This window comes from Sturnira hondurensis, unplaced genomic scaffold (genome assembly GCF_014824575.4).
Source record: "Sturnira hondurensis isolate 20B ecotype Veracruz unplaced genomic scaffold, ASM1482457v3 Scaffold0009719, whole genome shotgun sequence".
NCBI lineage: Eukaryota > Metazoa > Chordata > Mammalia > Chiroptera > Phyllostomidae > Sturnira > Sturnira hondurensis.
This window is the reverse complement of record NW_028082350.1, coordinates 1,375,257-1,396,111: the sequence shown is the minus strand read 5'-3', so window position 1 is coordinate 1,396,111 and position 20,855 is coordinate 1,375,257. Positions and strand designations below refer to the sequence as shown.

General features: G+C 40.7%; 1 protein-coding gene across 12 annotated transcripts in view; it reads left to right on the top strand.

Moving 5' to 3' along the window:
- ZBTB20 (zinc finger and BTB domain containing 20) overlaps nt 1-20,855 on the top strand; it is an 826,710-nt gene that overhangs the window by 636,636 nt on the left and 169,219 nt on the right. For 10 of the 12 annotated variants that reach the window (XM_037057415.1, XM_037057412.1, XM_037057413.1 and 7 more), the window contains one exon: nt 14,290-14,329. The gene's annotated coding sequence lies outside the window, so the exon portion shown is untranslated. Of the gene's footprint in view, nt 1-3,047; nt 3,535-14,289; nt 14,330-20,855 lie in introns of those variants that run through there. The other 2 variants (XM_037057426.1, XM_037057420.1) reach the window with 2 other exon arrangements.

Here is a 20,855-nt window from a genome sequence, read left to right as displayed (position 1 = left end):
ACCAAAATGGGTGTTTTTGCCCTAGCCCGGTGGTTCAGTTGGTTGGAGTATCCGCAAAATGTCGCACATTCCATCCCTGGTAAGGCACATACCTAGGTTGCGGGTTCGATGCCCCATCAGGGCACATATGGGAGGCAACTGATTGATGTTTTTCTGTCGCTCTTATTCGCTCACTCTCTTCTTTCTCCAAAAATTGATAAACCATATCTTCAGATAAGGATTTTAAAAACATTTTTAAACAAAACAAAATGGGTAAATTTGCCACACACACTTTTGAGAATATGAGAGATATGACAGTTGGCCTAAATGGGACATTGAGGAGAAGGCATTTTCCTGTCCATTTATGTGTAACTCTTTAAAACTCTGAAGCCACATACAACTATAACTGAGGGAACTAGCCCAGAATTTTTCTTCTCATGTACCAGAAATGACAGACTTAAAATCTCATGGCTCTTTCAATAGCTCCTAAAAGAACTAGAAATTGTCTGGCTCCATTTGTCTGGCCAGGATGTACTTCTATGATTTATCCATGGAGGTTTTTAGCAGAATCTCACACTTAGTGTCTAAATTAATGATATTCCTTTCTTTTGCCATGACAAAAACCACTCTACACAATATACATTATGTTAAAGATTTTTTATTTTAGCATGTGGACATGTTCTGTTAAAGCTTTTTTTGGTTTCATCATGTTGACAAGCTGATTCCATTAAATCACCCTCCATCATCATGTTCACTTTTTTTTCTTTTTGAAAAGTTAGAAAACAGCGATCATCTTAGAGTTTGTAAGACACTCACTTTGGCCCAAAAAAAAAAAAAAATCTGGAAAACCATGTGCCTATTCCTTTCCTTGAAATGGAATAAAGATGAGTTATGTTATTCTTCCCTTTGGAACCTTCTCTTGAAACTCTTAAAGATAGGGAAGGAAGCTAGAAGTCTTTTTAATTTTTTTCCAGTAAAATGGGATATTAAAAAAATTGGATAAAGATCAGACTTCTCTGATCTTTATACTTCTCAGTATTTATTATGTGTTACTTGTTATTTAAAATAGAAACACCAATAAGTTGGGTGAATAAGATGAAAGGATTTAATTTAAATATTTTTTTACATTTCCACACCCTCTGATAAAATGATTTTTGGTAATGTTTTAGGGCCACAATGCTGGTTTGAATTAGAACAGCTACATCCCAACTCTCCCACCACCATGATTTCCTCACTGAGAAGAAAAAAAAAATCAGCTGATCATGCACTGCTAGGTCATTTACAGCGTTGAGTGGATGAGTGAAATGAGGGGGAAAATGCTCGATATGGGGTTAATTAGCTCCGTGGCATTGTGGGTGGGTCACTTCCTCGGGACCAAATCATGCAGGAGAAACCTTGCATGTGCCGGCAGACTTAGAAAATGAAAAGAAAGCCACAAACCCTCTCAGACTCTGGGGCAAAAGTGGATTGACAGTGAGTACTTTGGGCTTCACTGGTCAGAGTCCAATGGACTTTCCTCGAAGTGTCTGGTGCAGGCCGCTGTCGGACACTGAAAGTGAGTCCGAGGTTTCAGAAAGCCCTGGCGAATCAGGCAGTTTTCGAAATTTACCTCTGGGGGCTCTTTAAAATCATATCTTGCTCGGTTTCTTTTGATGTGCCTATGTTTTAGGTTTCATCTTGAAAACAACATAATTTCTTTCTGAAAGTAAGAGGGAATCCTTCCCATTTTCATAATTGTATTTGGAGACTGCCTCAGGTTCCTGCCTGCTGAGATCAGCTGGCCAAGGTTTGCCCTGAAGGGTTCCTGCTAGGTTGTTTACAAGCTAATCCTTTCATGAAGTGGGATATGAAAGAGCAGACAGAAAACATCCTCCATTCCTAAAGCATTGATAGGTGAATGCAAGAATTCAGGTATTTATACAGAAATTTTACAGGTAGGGTTTTCTAGGGCAGATGGACACTGTGAAAAAGTCTCTTTGGCTGTATGCTAACCAAGAGCCAGGAAGCAATGGAGATGAACCATGAGGAAATCACTAATAAAGAATATGTTAGTAAAGTTTCAATGTACTTATGTTTCCGCCTAACTTACTCTGACACATCAGCAGGAACAATGCTTCATAGTGTGTGTGGATAGAAAGTCCCTAAATGTTTACAACTTTTGAAAGAAAAAATATATATGTGGTATGCATGTATAGGCCTGTCTTCATTTGTAGTTAAACTGTAAGTACCATTGGCCTCTTGAGATGAGGAAGCAGGTGACCTCCTTGACAGTAAAACTGAACAACAGAAAGAGCAGAGCAGTCTGCCCAGAGCAGACTCCAGCACCGTCACACACACACACACACACACACACACACACACACACTGCCGTCAGACCTCATCGCCTGTGGAAAAGCCTGAATTTGGACCGTAGAGGAGAGATAGTTATGAAAATGCAAATTCCCCTGAGAGGGAGTATCTAGCAATTAAATTAATAAATTTTCAGATAACTGAGAGCAAGCTGGGTTTGGGAGGATAGAGAGCTGAGAATGGCCTGGATGTGGAAATAAGAAGGAATGGAGGGAGGGAAGCCAAGAGTAAGTTTTATGAATTCTGACAACCTACATTATCAGTTTCTTGTACCATAGCTTTTCAACATTCGAGTTGCTGGTTAGTCGGACACCTCTGCTGCCCAGTCAGTCCCTGATATTTGAAACAGCAGAGCAGTGGTTACGTGCACCAACTACTGCCCTAGGTAGGCTGTCAGTTGGTATAGTGTTGCCTGTGTTTTCTGTGGCGATACCAAATGAAGTGTTTCCTTCGGAAGGTCTCAGCCCTCTGTCCTCCCAACTGCTGACCACAGTAATAACCCATCACAGGCAGTCATTAGTGAAGACTAGAACAGTACCCTATAACAGGTCAGCTAGGAAGAAATTGGCATCGTTTATCTCTTTTATTCATGTTCTTATGAAATTAATGGGTTGCAAAATAAAACTGCATTTCTCTCCATTTCTTTTTTAACTGGATCTTTACAAGTTACACTGGGGCTGGTTTTTTTCCTAACAAAGGTTAAATAACACTTAAAGGCTTTAACAGCCAAAGTCCATCTTTAGAAATACCTCTCTTCTATAATGTACTGCCAATTTCTTATGTGTGTGTATTTGACCTTTCTGATGCCTCTGCTATGGGCTGCCTGTTGATTGGTACATGTTAGTGCTTTGCTTATAAGAGTTGGGCAATAGTTCAGTGATCCAGTCCAAATCGGGGCCACAGAGAGAATGGACTCATCTTCTATTTAAGATATGTGGCAAACTGCTTTAAATGAATTTGGTTCAGACAAGGTCATTGGAACTGTTCATCTAACCCTGTGCGCTCTATGTAATGGACACTTCTGCTCAGCTCCAAAGCTACAAGGTAAAGACAAGAAAGCCAGAAACTTGCCTCTCCTGTTAGAGCTTTTCCTGGTCTGTCATTAAATTTACATTCCTAATCACACGGAACCTATTGTGGTCACTTAAAAGGACTCATTCCCTGATTCTACTGATGTCTTTGAAGATATTACTGGGAATAATAATAGTGAGTTTTTATATTATTTTCTGGTCTTTTATTTCTGTTTTTTTTATTGGAGATTGAGTTTATATGCATATTTATACCAGGTTTATGAACTATTTAGTTAAATGTCTCAGACATGAAAGAATTAATTGTTAGAATGTTTTACCTTAGCTAATTATTATGTTAAAAACTGTGGTAGATTCAAAGCATTTTTCCTCAATTCTCTTTGTGTCATATACACTTGGCAAATTGAATTGTAATTCCCAAATTGGAAACATAAGCCCTTTTTAATACTATTTTGAATTTAGTAACTTACAGACTCTCTGTATTGCCTAATACTTTTCAAACTGTAAATATATTTTATTTAACTGTGTTGTGATTATGTACAACTTTTAGAGTCAACATATTGCAGGATTTTGTAATCATATAAAGCTAAACAAGATGAAAGAAGTTATTGAATCCATCCTCCTGAGTGGAGGCAAAGCTGCATTATTCTGACCAAAATAGATGAAGAGCTTTTTTTCTATGTTAAATGGATGTAAAGATAGAAATTTCTTAACTGCTCTTAGCAGTTTATTTGGTTATTTAACACTTGTACATTTAGGCTGTTCATCTTTAAGTCTTAAAGTAGTTCTTCACTATGGACAGTTCAATACCATTTTGCTCTAGGACAAAAATACCAATCATTATCTCCTTTATAACTACTCTTCTTATAGTAGGAAAACTGTGAAGATACACCTCAGCTCCGTCTTTCCTAAGTGAAATTATCCCAGTTTTTAAACATCTACTTTTGTTTTTGTAACTCTTGCTGTACAAGAGTGGCAGAGGGGACGATTTTAAAAAGTCTTGTCATGTGGAATCCCTCGAAGAAAGGCACTGCATATTTTAATTTTCCTGTGCCAATGTGGAAATAGCCGCAGCTTTTTCATTATATGCTGATGGACAGAGCATTTGTGTTCATTTAACCTTGAGGTTGAAACTTGTTCCCAAAAAAGTAACTGACTCATAGCATTGGCTAGACCCAAGAATAAAGAGCATCAGTTTTCTTAATCTTAAAGCTCATCTTGCCCCCACTCCTAAAACTCACTAAAATTAACTTTTCCTTGACCTCTCTCTAGTGCTATTTATTTACTAATACAGCAACTTTTTTCTATCATCTTCGTCTCCTAAAATAGATGGACAGCATTTATTCAACAAATGAAGCATCGCGCTGTGTTTAGGACACTATGCTAGGCTCGGGACATGCAAGTGTGAATTGTGAGCAAAGGCTCATCGTCAGAGACGTCCTAGGCGCGTTCAGAGAGGAGCAGATAGCCTGTCACAGAATGTAAGGAAACGGTGGTGAGAAAATGAAACAAAAAAAAATTGAGAGAGGTGGATTGGGGCCAGATTGTGAAAGATCTTGGATGCTCTTAAGCAAATAGTTGGTGATGACAAGGACAAAAGTAACATTTTTCAATCTATATTATGGAAAGATCTTTCCAAGTCCTTAGAACACAGACTGTGCCCACAGGGCCTCTTGGTTTAGTATCTAACAGAACATCAGGTGTAAGTACCTGCTTAATTTATATATTTTAATATAAATTTTGTGTCATCATGTTCTCTTTGCATTTAAAAAAGTGGGGGAAAGCATTTGAGTGAAAAATTCAAGTAAAAGAGCCTTCTGTTCACACTGTTCTGGATCTTTCTTTCTCCTGCTGAGCCTGTATTTATTCCGAATCCCTTTGTCCTACTAACATGTTACTTTCTGTGTTTACACACCAAGGAGTCTCAGGATGAGTTTGCCCTGTAACAGGCACCACCTTTTTTGTATCAAATGGCATTAATGGTAGGTTGTGAGCACCACTGTGAACATGTGCTTCTAATTGATTGGCCCACATGATAGCAATGCCAGACTTCTAAAGGATATCAATGTACTGTAGAAAAGGCCCTGGTATTCCAATCTACTTGGAATCCATAAAGCTACAACTTCAGGTGTTTGCAGTGCCGAAGGAAAGTTGTTTGGGATCAGAATGCCATCATGCCATAGAGTTTGGTCTATTTTAGGAGCTATAAGAAATCTTCCTAAATGTAATAAACAGATTTTGTCCCTGCCAGCCCTCCCAGCACGTCTGCTTTTACTTCGTTGCAGTCCATCAGGCACAACCCCTGTAAGAATCAGGAAGACTCAGGAGGGTTTGTATGGGGTGAGGTTTCGTGGCAAGTTGTATCTCAGCAATGTCTCAGGCTCGGAAGCAGTCCCACACTGAATTACTGGACTTTACTTCTTGAACAGCCTCTTTCATTGATCATTATTTCATCATTTAAGTTTTTGAAGGATGACATCCTTCAGAGTTATCACAGCTTATTAAGAAAAAGATAAGGCATCACTGTTGATTTCCTTAATGTTCTTCTCAAGGTAGATTCAGAAAGTGGAGGATGGCCTTAAAAAGCAGACCCCGAGATATGAAAAACTATTTGTAGCATTTATAGTCTTCCTAAGACTGACCAAAAGGAATGCAAATACTTCAAGAAACTTGCATGTAGAGACCCTAAGGTGTACCTCATGGGTGATTGCACACAGTCTGCATGCACATCTGAATAGCCTTCCATCTGACTTTAACTTATAAACCTTTGCAAGATAGAAAATAGAGAATTAAAAGCCTCCAAATCCTGGTTGCATGAAATGTCATTAAATCTAGCATAAAATTTCTTGAATCTGTCAGACGAAGGAAATCATGTATCCAGAGTGAAGACGGAATATCAGTCGACAGGGACCTGTGAAGCTGGCACTTACTCTGAGAGGCGTGTGACTCTCAAAATCCAGTGGTGCTTCATCCTTTGAAAACACTGGGAGCCAGAAAGGTAGTCGGGAAGTCAGTAAGGTAAAAACCTTCATCCCACTATTTGGAATGACTCCCACGTAAGAATTAATTCACGTAATAGTTCTAGAACATTAAAAGGATATTAAAATGTTATCTTTACCCATAGAAAACAAAGATACAAACCCACCTAACTTGCAGCGAGAGTAGTTGAGGAGGGAAGATCGGGAAGATTAAAGGCGTGTCCGAGAGGCCTTCTCTGCTCTGTTGTCACGCCACTTACCCTCTTCAGATGGGAGGGTAAGTGTTGAACTTCAGTTCATCTGAATTCCTCAGTCTGTCATCAACGCAGTGACACATTCTAATTTTCTGATTCATTCCTGATGAATAAGCTCTTCCTTTTCTCTTCACAATGCTAAAAGTAACCAATTTCTTTGGGTGTTATGATTACTTATTTTTCACTTTTTAAAAATTTATCTTTTATTGTATTTTTTTCCCATTACCATTTATCCCCCTTGTACCCTCCTCCATCTCCTCTCACCCCTCCCCCTCACAGTCACCACACTGTTGTCCATGTCCATGAGCCTTTTCTGCTCCGTCCCTCCCTCCACCCCCTGAGCTCTCCCGCCCAGAGCTGTCATCCTGCTCTCTGTCTATGAGTCTGTCTCTATTTTGCTTGTGAGTTCAGTTTGTTCATTAGATCCCACATATGAGTGAGATCATATGGTATTTATCTTTCTCTGACTGGCTTATTTCACTTAGCATAATATTATTTTCTCGTAGCAAAGTTTGTCTCACTCTTTCTCAGCCAGTGTGAATTCTGTGTGCAGAAAAGCCCTTGGACAGTACTGGTACTTAGGCTTGAAGTTAATCAAAAGGAATGAGAAACTGACGACCCGGATTCTGTTTTTAACCCAGCCAGATACCTCAGCTGGCAAGTGGCTCGGCTTCCGCACCATAAAATGGGTATAATAATAGCTTTCCCTTACCACTGTGAAATATTTAGAATGCAAATCAAGCCAAACCTGTCTCCTTCCAAAGGAGAAGCTTAAACTAGCCTGCAAAATCCTGAATGAGCCCAGATTTCAAAAGGAAACATAAAGTGGGAACCACCTAGAGGTAGTGTAATTTAGTGGTTAAAAATATGTAGACTTTGGAATGATACAGCCTTATTCAGATCCCAGCAGCTGGGGTGAGTTTCCCAATTTCTTAAATCTCCCTTTTTTCTCTAGTGAATTGGAAGTATCGGTATTTACTCATGTAGTCAGGATTGAATGTTGGACAGTTAGTGCTGCTTTTCAAATTCTTCCACATAGGTGATCTTCACGGTAGAGTGAGCGATCTGGTACTCAGGGTGCCGGGACGCTGCCTGAAGCAGTTTGCCACACATGAGACTTGTCAGTGAGCTCTCAGGTTTCACCCTAAAAATACCTACAGATTTTGCATTCTGCTCCTCAATATAGTCTTGTTTGTTTCACTAAACTGGAAGTTCCACGAGGCCAAGCACAGTATCTGTTTTATTTCTTTTGTAACATTCAATAAACAATTATTGGAGAAACACATATACAAATAAGAGTCTCAATTACTCAGCCAAAAGGACAACTGCCCCACCAGATGGACAACCATGTCTTTATTATTTATTTGGTGTTTTTCCGTACTCATGATACTGCTCCACCTCCCTGGGCATACCCATAATCAAATTTGAGAAACATTTACTTAGCAGGATGCTGGAAGCCACAGAAAGTACTCAGTTAATAGCGACTCATTTCTCTGCTCTCTGCTTCTCTACCTCATTGCTCCTAAGGCTCCATGGACTTTTTTTTTTAAGAAATTATAAAGGACGAAGAAAGTCAGAGTCAGTGGCCTTCAAAGGAGCTTCCATGTCTCTAACCACATACTTACCCAGGTATTATTCTATACATTTTGTTTACTTCTGGCTTCAGCTAATCACAACTTGTTGAAACTTCCTAGAGGTGATCAGCATCAGGATTGGAAGAGCCCTTTCTCCTCCTCCCCTTAGGCCAAGAGTTACTAACCAGGAATTCGTGCATGACCTTCATGGAGTCTAGGAATTTCTTGAAACTTGGTGCTTTGGGGGAATTTCTAGAGGGAAGGATTCTCATAGGGATCTGCATTACTATTGCCCTTAAACATTATATAAGTTGAAATCAGAATTGACAACTATTTAAGTTACAAGTAATAATAATATCTTTACTTCCTTGGAGATAGATAGTGTGTAATAATTTCTACTTGGAAATTACAAAACTAAGATTAGATTTCCACAAGTCGCCCCTTCTCCTCTCTATACTTGTGTCTCCTTCACTGTGTTTTAAGGTCCTGATCATTTGGGCTTTGCAGTTATATATTTCTTGCTAGATATTTGTGCTTTGAACCTAGCACACTTAATGCAAATGTTTTTACTCTTATGTAATCTATTATAGATAATTCTTGAAATTTCTGATGAAAACAGATTATAACATATAAGGTGAATATCACTTAGGCGGAAAGGATCAGTAAAATAACATGTGAACTGAATAAAAATAAACATATATAGATTAGTACATATTCTCAAAATTGGCTAGCAGTTTGTAATTCAATCAAGAAGTTGGGGCCTTTGGACATTTATGAACATTTAAGAATTGTTTAAGAACTCTGAAATTAAATATTTGGTCTTAATATTAAATTTGGGATCGGTATTATTGTTTTTCATTAAGATATAATTATATGAAATGTTAAAGGGACTTATATAAGAAAAAGAAGATGAAAAATATGAACAGTGAAAGGACAGCAAACTCACAGTTATTAACAGCCACACCTAAAACAAAAGGAAACCAAGAGGACAGCTGGATCAGGAGTGGAACCATAGAAATGAAGAACACATGGAGGGTTAGCAACAGGGGAGTGGGAGGAGGAGAAGGGGGGAGAAGGCACAGAGAATAGCATAGATGGTAGGTAGAAAATAGATGGGGGGAGGGCGAGAATAGTGGGGGAAATATAGAATCTAAAGAACTTGAGACATGTAGTTATAAACTAAAGGGGGGGAATGGTGGGGGAGGGGTGTGCAGGGTGGAGGGGAATGAAGGGGGGGAATAGATCAACTGTAATGGTATAATCAATAAAATATATTTTTAAAAAAGATAACAATTACATCCAATAAAATCTTCAATTTAACTTGGCTTTAATTTGTCTTAGACCATGTGACATACACATTGTGATTTTTCTCTCCATCTTGGATTCCTGTTATTGACAGCCTGTGTGTTGTTGTCATCCAGAAAGGTAGTTTTTTTTTTTTTTATTCCAGATCTTGCATGTAATGGTTAAGCTGGATATAACATACTGCTGATCTCTTGTTTTTTGGTGGGTTTTTTTTTTGATCTCTTGTGATCACATCAAAAATTTAATTTTGACTGATTAACTTTTATGAAAAAAAAATGCTTCTTGAAATTTAAAAAAGGCATGTTATGTGCTTATATATAAGAACATAAATACAAAGTGTATTTTAAAAAATAGAATGGAGGTATAGGTAGATAGACTTTGCCTCCTCTCACAACCAAAAGGACAGCAGCAAATTTAAAAACAAAAAATAATCAAGCCCTGGCAGGTGTAGCTCAGTGGATTGAGCACGAGCCTGTGAAGCAAAGAGTCACCAGTTCCATTCCTAGTCAGAGCACATGCCTAGGTTGCAGGCCAGGTCCCCAGTAGGGGACACACGAGAGGCAACCACACATTGATGTTTCTCTCCCACTCTTTCTCCTTCCCTTCCCCTCTCTCTAAAAATAAATAAATACTAAAAAATAATAATATTCAGAATTGCCAGAAAATCAAACTGTATGAAAGTTCAACAACCAAGGAATTAAAGAAGAAACATTCATTCAGACCAGTAGGAGGGGCAGAGACAGACAGCCAGGCCAGAGAGGACATGTGGCAAGGTGGTGGCTGAAGGACTAGGCAGGAGAGGCAGCAGCTGGCATACCAGGGCAGGCAAAGCCATAGCTAGCTGGCAGGGTGCTTCCACATTTGCATTTGGATAAACCAGGAGGAACAACTGGGCCAAGCAACCCAGGGTTCCAGCACAGGGAAAAATAAAGCCTCAAACCTGTGAGGGTTACAGTGCTGGGAAAAACTCCCACCCTCACAGAAGAGTTGGAGAGACCCATGGAGTTTTAGAATGTACACAAACCCACCCACCCAGGAATCAGCACCAGAAGGGCCCAATTTGCTTGTGGGTAGTGGGGGAAGTAACTGAAAGCCAACTGAGAGCCAAGCAAGTGGGCATTGTTCCTCTCTGACTCCTTCCCCACATACAACAACACAACACAGCAACTCGGGTTGCCCTGCCCTGGTAAATACCTAAGGCTCCACCCCTTATAATGTAACAGATGGGTGGAAACAAAGAAATATGGCCCAAATGAAAGAAAAAATTAAAGCTCCAAAAATAGAACTGAGTGACAAAGAGATAGACAACCTATCAGATGCACAGTTCAAAACACTGGTAATCAGGATGCTCACAGAAATAGTCGCGTATGGTCACAAAATAGAAGAAACAGTGAAGGCTGTGTAACATGAAATAAAAATATACAGGGAACAAACAGTGACGGGAAGGAAACCAGGACTCAAATCAATGATTTGGAGCAGGAGGAAGAAATGAGCATTCAACCAGAATGAAGAATGAAGAAACAAGAATTCAAAGGAATGAGGAGAGGCTTAGGAACCTATAGGACAACTTTAAGTGCTCCAACATCCAAATCATAGGGTGCCAGAGGGAGAGCAAGAGATTTGAAAACTTATTTGAAAACATAATGATGGAGAACTTCCCTAATTTGGCAAAGGAAATAGACTTCTAGGAAGTGCAGGAAGCTCAGAGTCCCAAAAAAGTTGAACCCAAGGAAGCACACACCAAGGTACATCGTAATTATATTACCCAAGATGAAAGAGAAGGAGGGAATCTTAAAAGCAGCAAGAGAAAAGGAGACAGTTACCTACAAAGGAGTTCTCATAAGGCTATGAGCTGATTTCTCAAAAGAAACTTCATAGGCAAGAAGAGGCTGAAACGGAATATTCAAAAGCATGAAAGGCAAGGACCTACATCCAAGATTACTCTATCCAGCAAAGCTATCATTTAGAATGGATGGGCAGATAAAGTGCTTCCCAGATAAGGTCAATTTACAGGAGTTCATCATCACTTAGCCCTTATTGTATGAAATGTTAAAGGGACTTATCGAAAAGAAAGAAGAAAATCAGAACTATGAACATTAAAATGACAACAAACTCACAACTATCAACAACTGAACCTAAAAAAACAAAAACTAAGCAAACAACTAGAATAGGAACAGAATCACAGAAATGGAGATCACATGGAGGGTTATCATTGGGGAGGGAGAAGAATGGGGGAAAAGATACAGGGAATAAGAAGCATATTTGGTAGGTATAAAATAGTCAGGGGAGGGTAAGAATAGTATAGGAAATATAGAAGCCAAAGAACTTATATGTACAACCCATGGACAGAAACCAAGGGGGTGGATGCTAATGGGAGGTGGCATGTAGGGTCAAGAGGAATAACAGAGATAAAAAAATGGGACAACTGTAATAGCATAATCAATAAAATATACTTTTAAAAATTAAATGAAATTAAAAATGACAATATATTATTGAGAGTTATTGAGTTTATAACATGCAACACAAAAATGATAAGTGAGCATATTTCATAGATAACCAGTAATCATATTTTTATCCTTCCCATCAAAGATTAGGCTAGGAAGCAAGCTGAAAAGAAGTTGTGGGAAAGGAAGGAGGAAAAGGAAGGAGGGTAGAGAGAAAAGGAGGGAGGGGGAGAGGGAGGAAGGAAGGAAAAAAACAGGAAGGAAGGTAGGATAAAAATATGTATTTTAAATGTATTTACTGATTTTTAGAGAGGAAAGGAGAGAGAGAGAGAGAGAAACATCAATTTGTTGTTCCTCTCATTTATGCATTCATTGGTTGATTCTTGTATGGGCCCTCACCAGGGATGGAACGTGTAGGGATGATGATCTAATCAACTGAGCTACCCAGCCAAGTTCAGGGAAAACATTTTAAAAGATGCACCAGTAAAATTGTCTAGGATCCTGGCTTGCCAAAGAAACTACAATATAGCAAAACTTAGAGCTTTAAAGTCCTTAGAGCATATATTATATACATTTCAGGTTTGTATGTACTCTCAATAAATCATAAATAATCTAATTATCTTACTTAAAATGTTCATTTAGTTCATCAGTTTTGTGAGAGAATTTTAAAGCATCAGAGACCCCCAGTCTGTCTTATGTCAGCATACATTATGATCGGATTTTCATCTCGACTCTCCATGTCGGTGGAGAGTAGCACCAGCCTGTCCACCTGCACGTGCGGGGATGGGATCCCACCTCAGAGCTGAAGGAGCAGCTCGTTCTTTGGAGGAACATCTATGATCGTGCATTTGTCCAGAAAATTTGCTAAGAAGCGAAGTCTTTAATTGCCACTCTTCTGCTTTAGCTTTATTCTATGCTGAGTTATTTAATCAGATCCTTCTTGATCTCTTTTAATATGGTTTGTTTTGCATATTTCTGGAGGCCTTATGTGAGTGAAGTGGTTATAATCATGGTGTCAGAGAGACAAGAATTCAATCAGTGTTGAGTCCTTGATATATTTGAATGGGAGGGGGTGGGGATACCTGTTTTGTTTTCTCAGCTTCCTTGGTTGGTTTATTTATTTGTTGTGGATCTTACGTTACTTTAGTTTTATTCGTCTGTAAGAGAAGGTATCAAAACAATGGTGAGCAGGCCAATCCCATAATAGTCTATTTGGGGTAGACTATTACTTACAATAGTAAGTAATAGTCTATCTTGTAAGTAATATTACTTACAAGACTTCAACTTACAATAGTCTATTGTAGGTTAAAGATTAGAAAGGAGAATTACTAGATTTCAAACACAGAATGAGAACCTGTTAAACTCACTTCCCCCAAACCTGAAGTTGGGATCATTAGAGATGTGTTTTGGGGGGCAGATGCTCTACCTGGTATCATTTTGTCGGAGGGGACACTGCTAGGCTGGTAAGATGGGAGGAGGAGGCAGTATCGAGTCCTCAGCCAGCGCCACCCCCAGTCCTGAACTGAGTGTTGACAATACATGGAGGTGGTGAATTTGTCCAGAGGTTCTTCTGGGCACTGGGTATGTTTTTCCTTAAAAGAACCGAAGTTTATCACAGGTTGACTCATCCTTCTCAAAATTATCTCAGATTTCTCATGTACTACACATTAAAGCTTTCACCTATTTTATCTTTTTTCTTTCTTTTTAAAGATTTTTTTTAAATTTATTTTTAGGGAGAAGGGAGGGAAGGGAGGGAGAAAGAAAGGGAGGAAAACATCAAGTTGAGAAACACCAATCAGTTGCCTATTGTATAAGCCCTGACCAGGAACCAAACCCACAACCCAGGCATGTGCCCTCCCCAGGAATCGAACCAGAGATCTTTTGCTTTGCAGGATGATGCCCAACCCACTGAGCCACACCAGTCAGGGCACTTCTACATATTCCAGCCAGTGCTGCCCAATTGACATTTATGTATGCGACAACAGAAATGTTGAGTACTTGAAATGTCACTGGTGTGACAGGATCATACATGTTTCATTTTTCATTAAATTTTAATTAATTTAAATGTAATAGATAAATGTGGCTAGTGGCTACTATAGTGTACAGGAGAGCCCTACAAAATATATAATTCAGATCAGAAAGAACTTTACCAGGAAAAAGGTTGGCCCTCCTGGTCACACAGCAGGAGGTCGCACCTTTGGAAAATGTTATGAGGTCGGAGCTCCCTTTTCTTTGGCCTCCAGCTGACAGATGGACTCCTACAACTCATCCTTTAGGGACAGCCAGTCCTGTCTCCACGCTACTTAGACTTACTTTCCTTCTCTCTACAGTACCATTGGGTTCATGTTTAATTCCTGTTTTTTTCTTTGATTTTTCAGTTCCTTGACCATCAGTCTGTGGCCTACCCCTTCTCTTTATGTAAGTAAAATTGGTTTCTTTACTTTTCAAAAAATGTCAGATGGGGGAAATTTGGGTCTTTATTGGCAAGTTGTCTAGTTGACTTTTTTGTGGTTCCCAGCACTTCTTCAGGATGTATTAGCCTCTGTTGTGTGTGGAGTGAATGCTGTTGGTGGTAGTAGCAGTAGTTGCCATTCCTGAGGGCCTGCAAAGACCCACGGGCCCAGCAACTGGACTCGTATAAAGACTGCCTTTTACTCCGCCGCAGCTGCCGTTTGCAAAAGTCACTGCTCTTCTAAACCATAGCGTACATTCTTCAGCCAGATACCGCAACAGTTGGGCTTTTGCTCCACTGTCGATAAATGGGCAATTATTCGTTCTTCAGTGATACACCCATCCCTAGGTTCAATGGTTTTTAATTTCATCTTTGTCATTTGCTGGCAAAATTTCTAATACCCTTTTACTAAGAAGTACCAGACTTCAGCCATTTAGGTTGTGTAAAGTCCAGGGGGGAAAAAGGAAAGAGAAAACCAGGTTTACATGTACCAGAAGGTTTATAAAAGGTACCATTCTTTTTTTAGAAAAGATGTAAGTCATCTAGAAAGAAGAAAATCTTGATTTCAGATGAAAAGAGAGAATATTTATTATTTAAAGCCCAAACTAGGCGTCACTCAATGGGTTTGGATAAATTTTACCCTGAGCTGCTTGAAAGAGGTTCTGGGGCAGTGAACCTAAATAACCGAAGTCATTGCATGAGATACCACCCGAGAGATGCTGCAGGTAGTGGCAGTCACCTTATGTGATAAATAATCATTTATTTACTTAAGTAAATGATTTCTTCCAGCTCCTCGCTCACTCTCTGGTGAGCATAACTGGTTCCCATTCACAACATTCTATCTTACTTCACTGGCTCCTCATGCCATGGGTTTCTTGTAATCATTGGCACAGAAAGGGGGTTCCCATGGCTCTTTTGCTTATGTGGGGTTCCCACTAATATTCTTAGAAGCTAGGTAAATATATTTAGAGGAACGGAATCCTCCAAAGGATGCCCAGGCGAAAGCCTGAAGTGACAGTTATTTGACAGAAAAAGGAGATTGATTGAACTCCCCAAAGGTTGGTGCTGTGCATAATGCGTTTATACAGCAGGGGTGGGTCCTCCCTGCCCCTGACAAGCCTTGTTATTCCTTACTCTCAGTGTTGATAGAGTGGGTCTGCCAGTGCTTTGGAGGGTGTCCATGTGCATGCTTATGGTTACCACTTTTATGTCTCTGCGTCCCTACCTCAGTTACCTAGGACTGCACATTTCTACTCTTCTGACTGGCAAATCATTTTTGTTACAGTTCTTTGTGTAAAAACAGTTCACATAATAGCTCTGTGTCAGACAAGGCATTAATCCTCACATCACCGGGGATGAGTCAGCACAGTGCACTCCTGCCCGCACGGCTCAGCTATTATGACGTCAGCACTGGGGGGGAGGGGGCGAGCCGCAGGCACAGGCAGTACAGGGGACTGGAGACCTGTGTCACAATTAGAGATCAAGATGGAGACCTTTGAGATAAAAAATGTAACTGACAGGCTGACTCTGGCTCATAGGAAAATGTGAAACTGATTTTTTGCTGTATCAACCATCAATCTAGCAGCTTATGGAGAGAACCTCGCTTTTAAGCAGGGAGAAGGCTGGGAGAATGACCTGTGATGGACAGATAGTCCATTACTGTACCCACTGTCCTTGTCCCAGCCTGAGCCTAGCTTCACTCACTGGGATTGTTCTAAATCCTGAGGCTTGCCTTTATATCAAGGGTGGCAGGGCCTATGACAGTCTTGCTGTCCTCAAGTGCCCCACAGATACAGCTGATGGCTCCAGAGGTGGTGCCCCAGATGCCCATCAAAGGGAGAGGAAAGTTCCTTGGGAACAGATCAGAACATTATCTCACCAGTGCTTCTAGCTCCAGAGGCTCCTCCACGGCCTCCTCCAGGCGCAGGCCCAGTTCTGCCTGCTTGGCCCTCTCTCCTTGGCATTGCATTTAGCCCAGAGTCCCAATCTGTATTTGTTACAGACTTCAATAGGAACTGAATAGCTTCCAGATGTTGCCCCAAGAGCTTTCCATTTCATTATCCTTTAGCAGACATGAAGAGGAGCCCTCCACAACCTGCCATGCTGCCTTGAAGCAGGTATCACAGTCTCACCCCAAGTGGGACCTCAGTGCAGTCTAGACCCAATCCGTTCCCAGGACAGTACCTTTCAATATTGAAAACTAAGTGTTGAGAAGGCTGAACATTCACTGCTTCAGTGGCATTCTCTCTAACAAGACATTCCCCCATCACACCCTCTACCACTGAGTCTTACTCTCATCCTGTGAGTCATCAGAAAGTACCTTACTTCTGGGATCTTCTGCCCTCATTAGATTTCTAAGAGGCTCCTACCATGCATATGGAAGCTAATACTACTGCTTGGTTTAGTTTTGATTAATTATCCTGCACAGCTCATTATTCAGTTTTCAGTCAACAGACATTTATGGGAACCTAGTCACCACTCTGCTTGACCCCTGGAACTCCAAGACAAATAAAAAGTGCTGCCTGTTGTTAAGAATCTCACAGCCTGATAGAGGAGCTAAATAGTAAACAAAGGCTCTACCATGTGGTAGGAGCTGGAATGGAAGTATATACCAGATGTAGTGAGGGCTATGAGAAAGGAGTGCCTGCCCGCACGTGAAGAGGTACCCAAGCTAGGCCTTAAAGTCTAAAGAATGAATTGCAGCTTACCAGGTGGGTGTGGAGGAGGGGAAAGCAAAAGGGACTCTGCGTCAGGAAAAGCAAAGTGAAAGCATTTGCAAAGTCAGGAGGCATCCAGCAGCAGCCAGGTCCAGAGGACAGCAGTTAGTGCGGCCTGCACATGGTGGTTGGATGGAGAGCCTGGAGCCAAAGGTGAAAAGTGGTACAAGGCAGATCACAGAGGGCCTAGAAGGCTTTGTGCAGGAGGGAGTTTGGACTTGATGCTGTAGGACTGAGAAGACTTTGAAGCCAGATTTGTGTTTTAGAAAAAGAGCTTCCTGGTGATGGTATTGATGGCTGACTGAAAAGGGGAGACTAGGTCAAAGGTGAAGATCAAAGGCCTCAACCATGCAGCAGGAGCGGAGAGGAAAGAGTGTTTGGTAGTGTTGGTACAGACACTGACACTGAGTGATGCCAGCACGTCTTGGCCCAATGAAAAGTCTTTGCCTTCTAGGAGAAAGGTTGATGTGTTGTGTGGGGCCAAATGTCAGATCAAAGTGTACCTTTGTGGGAGCTTCACCAGAGACCTCAATTTGAATCTGACCTCGCTCTGAGCTGCTGCCTGCTGGTCTCCAGAGATGTGTGTCTCCTCACGTAGGGGACATGGGGGTGGAGCAGGCCAGTAGGAGAACATTCTCAGTGTTCTGCCTTTCTCACTTTTCATCTGAAAATGAAACAGTTTCTTAAGATTGTCCCCCTAAAGCTAATCAATGCCTTGATTTTCTATCATTTTTCCATTGCTGCTTTTTTCTAAGCAGAAGTTTCAAGTCATTGAGCTAAATTCCAACTTATGCACAGCCGGGTGTTGAAACAATTCAGTATATTCATTCCTGCTTTCTGAATTAGAGTTCACCATAAGTGTGCTTTTCTCTTGTTCACTTTGGGCTGCCAGGACAATTTAAAGGAAATTTTCAACAGCTTATGTTTCATGTACCATGTTCTCTTTTGCAAATGGGAGTATACGCGTGGGTGTGTTTAAGTCTTCTCTATATTGCTTTCTGGAGAAAGGTTTGAGAAGATGAACAAGACAAGGAATGAGGACCTATGCAAAGCCCAGGTCCCTTCAGTGACCTGAGTGCAGAATGTAGGCTGGTGATCAGATGGTCAATTATGTGTTTGTCAAAACACAGTGGGCTGCATTCCAGACTGCCAGCTTTGGAGGCCCAGCTTCTGCCAACCAAATGTCATCTGGGAACATGCAACACTGGGCACTGTGAAGGAGTTTGAAATAGACCATGCCACAGCCAACCTACTGCCAGTCTTATAGCACCAATATGGCTTGCACAGCCGGGCCCCATGTCTCAGAGCTCAGGAATTCACTGTACTAAATTCAAGAGGTCAGATGGGTTCATGTTTTCAAAGCCTATGTTCTCTGCTTTGAACATTGTGACTTGCTCCTCGGCAATTTCCAAGGGATTTTTCCAGTCACATCTCTGTGGAAACCATTCTTTATTGATGGTTATGAGAGCCTTGTAAATGTCCCAGAGGAGAGAAAAAAAATAAGCTTGCTGTGACAAGGACTGTGATTCCGACAGAGGGATTCCAACTCTTAGGAAATTACATTAAAGGTGCATAGCTTTTAAAATATCAGGAACCACCTTGGCAACTTATAAAAACCAGAAGGGCTTTGCCTATTTTATAAAGTGATTTGCATATACCTGCATAAATAATGTCCCCACCTGTACTTTTATGCATTTAGGTTGAATAAATTAAATTCAGTGATCTTTAAAATACTCGCTGTCTTTCATGGCTCAGATACCATTTTCAGGACCCTTCCTTCTTATTTTTTTCTTGTGGTAGTAGTGGCTACTATTTTTTCAATATTTCAACTAATCTAGAGAATCCACACACTCTGAAGATCAGTCCACCACAGCCAGAAGCATTGTCTTCTTCTGCTTACATTTCTCTTAGCCTTTCTACCTAAGACCATGAGGTGCGTATGCTTTTCATAAAGGAAAATGGGGAGTATGTTGCTAAGATGAAAAGACAGCATAAGACAGAATCAAGCACCACTACCTGTATGTGTATCTACACTTGCACCAATACACATCTCAGGGAGACACTCAGCCTTTTCTGTGTTGGCCACTGCCACCACTCCTTGAGGAATCATGCAGACACTAAGCCAGGGGTGTCAAACTCATTTTCACCAGGGGCCACATCAGCTTCACTGTTGCTTTCAAAGGGCCAAATGTAATTTTAGGACTGTGTAAATGTAACTACTCCTTAACTAGGAGCAAGGAGCTTGGTGCTGCCGCTGACTAGAAATAAGGTGCTCGGCCAGATAAAACAAGGTGGAAGGTCGGATCCGGCCCGAGGGCCTTGTGTTTGCCACCTGTGCACTAAGCCATATCAGTTATAACTTGGGCCTTCAAACCAAAGCCTCGTCAGTAGGCCAGCCTCAAGAACAATCACCCATAATATATTTTTGAGCACTTACTATAGAATCATGATTAGTGGAGAGTTAAAGTATAAACCTAGGTCACTGCCCTTGCTTGCTCTTGAAGAAGTGAAAATTAAAGTAGGAAAAGAAGTTGTACCTTTAAGTATTCTGGATGCATATAAGACAATCAGTGATAATTCCAAAAGGAATGATAAAGTCCAGCAAGTAGTACAGGATTTTATTCACGAAAGATTTGAGGGCTGGAAAGCTTCATGTAAAATGTGATTCAGCTAGGTCTTGGAAGATGGCTAGACTGTAAAAAAAGATGAATAGTAAGAGAAAGATATTCCAAGCAAAAGCGCAAACCTAAGTGTTGGAATCTAATAAATAGTATTGCTCTTCCTCGCTCAGATTCCAAACCCACTGACAATAAAAGAACTTATGGCTGGGGAGACAAAAATTTTTATGAAGGCCAAATTGAAGATCGTAGCTTAATGTGAGTGGTAAAATGGGTTTGCTGACTCCCTTTCCTTCAATCTAAATCTTGGAAAGGTGCTCCCAAGGGAAAATTTAGATCCACATAAGAGCAACGCTTTTTCAGGTCACTAACTCCAACTAGTCTCAGTAGGGAAGGAAGGAGAACGAGACTGAATTTCTGCACTTACAAACTTCGATGGATCTGTTTCACCTGGGAAACACGGACCAAGTGCTATCTCACCAACAGGGTGATTTTCCTCCATTGGAAAGTATAAGGAATGAAGCGAGAGGCAAGGTGTGTTTAGAAAACTTCCTCTGGAAATGAGGAGTCAGCAAGGAGCATTCCTAACCAAACTCTAAGATCTACAGGCTGGAAAACAAAAGGAGGAAGTACTGAGTGAGATGAAAATGAGAACCAAAGCCCAGAAGCCAAATGAGGGGTGGGTGGGCATAGCTGTGGTTGGGACCAGTAGTCATAGCAGTATCGAAGCTCTAACCTAAGGGTTCCTTTTCAGACTCTCAAAGTTACCAGAACCGGATCCCCAGGGAATAGACAAGAAGTGAAGATAATGGACTAAAACCTCACTGGGGAAAAAAAGCAAACACAGAAGTTCTTAATCTTTTATTAAACTAATAATAACAATAAGAAATATATGTTTTTTAATCCTTACCTGAGGATGTGTTTATTGGTTTTAGAGAGAGAGGAAGGGGAGGAGAGAGACAGAGAGAAACAGCAACATGAGAGAAAAACATCAATCAGTTGTCTCCCACCAGGGATCGAACACGCAACCTTTTGGTGCGTGGGACGATAGCCCAAGCAAGTGACCCACCCAGCCAGGGCACGAATAACATTTGTAGAGTGCTGGCATTGCTGCGGGGACTGGACAAAATAATTTTAATGGTTATCTGGTTTAACAT